This window comes from Vicugna pacos, chromosome 14, assembly GCF_048564905.1.
Source record: "Vicugna pacos chromosome 14, VicPac4, whole genome shotgun sequence".
Classification (NCBI taxonomy): domain Eukaryota; kingdom Metazoa; phylum Chordata; class Mammalia; order Artiodactyla; family Camelidae; genus Vicugna; species Vicugna pacos.
The window spans coordinates 67,163,749-67,167,598 of record NC_133000.1 but is presented as its reverse complement, the minus strand read 5'-3'; positions in this window follow the sequence as shown (position 1 = coordinate 67,167,598).

Genomic DNA, 3,850 nt, shown 5'->3' with positions numbered 1-3,850 from the left:
AATCAGTTACACATAAAGGATCAAATTCAGAATATCTTTGAACTTATTAATAACTATGAAAATCTAGAGAAACGCCCTTAAACTATAAACAAAAAAGACTTTCCATGAAAGAATAAAAATTACAGCTCATACCATATAAATAAAAAGAACCATTAGAGACTGCTATGAACAATTATATACCAACAAATTGGATAACACAGAAGAAATGGGTAAGTTCCTGGAAACATAGAACCTACCAAGATTAAGTAATGAAGAAAAAGAAAGTCTGACTGCATCTCTAACTAGTACACAGAGTAAATCAGTAATCAAAACTTCCCAAAAAAGAAAAGCTCAGGATCAGATGGTTTCACTGCTAAATTCTACCAAACATTTAAAGAACAATTAACACAAATCCTTCTAAAACTCTTCTAAAAATTTGAAGAGAAAAAAACACTTCCAAACTCATTTTACGATACCAGCAATACACTAATACCAAATCCATACAAAAATCACCACAAAAAAATAAAACTGCAGGCCAATATCCCTGATGAATATAGATGCAAAAACCTTCAACAAAATACTTGTAAACTGAATTAAATAGCACATTAAATGTATCATACACTGTGACCAAGTTTAATTTATCCTTGGTATTCATGTGTGGTTCAATATACAAAAATCAATCATATGCAATATACCATATTAACAGAATAAAGGATGAAAATTATATGATCATCTAAATAGATGCAGAAAAAGCATTTGACAAAACTCACCATCATGTCATGCTCAGTAAACTAGATATAGAAGAAAATTAGCGTAAAACAATAAAGGTCATATATGAAAAGCCCAAGGAGATTATCACACTCAAAGGTAAAAAAAGTAAAGCTTTTCCTCTAAGATTAAGAACAAGGAAAGGATGTCTACTCTTGAAAATCTATTCAACATAGTACTGGAAGTCCTTGCCAGAGTAATTAGGCAAGAAAAAGAAATGAAAGGCATGAAAATCAGAGAGGAAGAAATAAAATTGTCCCTGTGGGTAGACAACATGATCTTACATATATAGAAAATTCTAAAGTCCTCTTTAAAAAAAACTATTAGAAGTAATAAATTTAGTAAAGTTGCAGGGTATAAAATCAACATAAAAATCAGTTGTCTTTTTATACACTGAGAACAAACTATCTGAAAAAGGAAATTAGGGATACAATTCCATTTACAGTAGCACCAAAAACAACAAAATACTTAGGAATATCCTTAACTCAGAATGTGAAAAACTTGTATACTGAAAACTAAAAAATATTGATGAAAGAAATTAAACAAGACACAAACAAATGTAAAGATCTCTTCTACTCATGAATTGGAAAACAATCTTTACAAAAATCTCCATATTACCCAAAGTAATCTACCAATTTAAGGCAATCTCTATCAAAATTCCAATGATATTTTTAACATAAATAGGAAAAAAAATCCTGAAATTCATATGGAATCACAAAAAGACTATAAAAGAACAAATCAATCCTGAGAAAGAAAAAGCTGAAGGTATCACACATTCTGATTTCAAGATACATTAGAAAGCTACAATCATCAAAGCAGAAAGGTACTTGTATGAAGACCACAGACACCAAAGGAATACAATAGAGTCCTCAGATGTAAGTATACACATATATGGTCAATTGATCTTTGAAAAAGAAAAATACAAAGGGGACAGGACTGTCTCTTCAGCAAATGGTGTTGAGCAGACTGGACCATTACATGTAGAAGAATGAAATCAGACCCTCACCTGGGTAGGATACTAGTAGTACTACTAGACAATACTACTTCTAGGAGTATTATGGTTTCAAGTGTCACATTTAAGTCTTTAATTCATTCTCAGTCTAAATATTTTTAAGAGGGTGGATCTCATATTAAATGCTATAAAATAAAATAAATTATTTCCAAGAAAAAATTGTATATCCAATCTAATGATCAACTAATGAGTGTGTTGAATAATAAAGACATGTTCAAACATTAAAAGTCTCAAAGATTTACCCTCCATGCACCTTTTCTGCAAGAAACCGCTGTAAGATTTCATCTCCCAAAAGGAAGAATCAAATTAGAGAGGGAAGAACACAGAATTTAGAAACATAAAACCCAAACTAGTAAAGAGTTAAAGGGAATTATCATAGTAGAGAAAGGATAGTTTATCAGCCAGGTGGCAAGTCCGTGAATAGATTGAGTTAAATTCAGAGGAATCACTCCAAGGGGGAAAAATGAGAGCTAATAATTTCAAAGTACTGATAATTGATATATATTTTGGTGAGAGGTTTGGGGAATGAATTTTTTATATATAACAGACAAGCAAATGGAAAAACAGGTCTATTATTAACTCCAGAAAAAGTAAAAAATTTAAAGCAGAAATATATAATCATAGAATACTAGCATAATTTAATGGAAGATATTATTCACATAGCCATGATAATACAAATGCTTAGTGTTGATTTTACTGAAAAATACAATTATTTCAAGATCAAAGGAAAGGGAAAATGTGTGTGTGTGCACACTTGTGTGCATACACATCTGCTTCCAAGCATGGAGAGATGAGAGAGTAAAAGTTACATCTTTTGCATTTATAATTTATTAGTTAAGATGCAAAACACAAAAATTTAAAGTGTTTTACATCAAATATGAAGTTGTAAGTCAAGAGAAATAGTAAAATGGCATAGTTACCTTAAGAAGTGGGACTCCAGGACTGTTTTTTAGTATTATTATCATGAGACATATGACATAACTGTTTCACTTAGTTCTTCTCTTGTATAACTTTGATTTAAACATTAAAATCAAAGTGTGCCTCTAAACATAAACAATTACCCCCACTGTATTAATCTGCTAGGGCTGCCATAACAGAATGCCACAGAATGGCTGGTTTAAATTACAGGTTTTTATTTTTGCACAGTTCTAGAGGCAGGAAGTCCAAGACCAAGGTTGGTTTCTGGTGAAGTCTCTCTCAGGTTTCATAGATGGCCACTTTCTCCCTGCATCTCCACATGGTCTTCCCCCCATATGCACACCCCTGGTGTCTCTTTCTCTTCTAAGGACCTCAGCACTACTGGATTAGGGTCATACTTCTTGACCTCATGTAACCTTAATTACCTCCTCAAATACCCTATCTCCAAGTACAGTCACATTGGGACTTAGGGTCTCGATGTATGAATTTGTAGGGACAAAATTCCATCCATAACACTTCCATGTTTCTGTTTAAAAATATGTCCAATTCATACATTTAAACATATTGTTTACAGCAAACATCCATTCTGACTGGCCAGAGCCCAAACTTCACTCATTATTAAATATTTCTGTTATTCCTATAAACACACATTATTTTCTTGATATATTTCCAGTCTTAAAGTAAATCAAATCTATTTCTGATGACTTTATCAAATGTTTAAACAGAGAAATATTTTTATTTATGGACATATTAAGGGGTTTTTTGGTTAAAGCTTCATAATGTAAACTACAGAATCATGCTTTTCAGTTTAAATCAAGAAAACATAGGGATGAACCATAGATCACCATATATATGCTCTTAATTTTCAAAATTGAAACTGCTAATGCTGATTTTTATGTGTGCACCTGCTGCTAAAAAAAAAAACCAAATAAGCTATTCACTTGGTTCTGAAGGTTGGAAATACATGTCCTTTGATTAGTGACTGTAGCTGCTCTCCAAAGAACACGAAATTGATTGAAAATCTGTCGCTTAGATTAGAGGTCAGCTGCAAACACTTGCTCCAAGAAAGTCTGATTGCTACATTCATTTACCATGTATATTTGATACATGGTTAAAAGCATGGGCTATGGAGTTAAGATTCAACTCCTAGGCCTGCAGCTTCTCTGAGTCTTT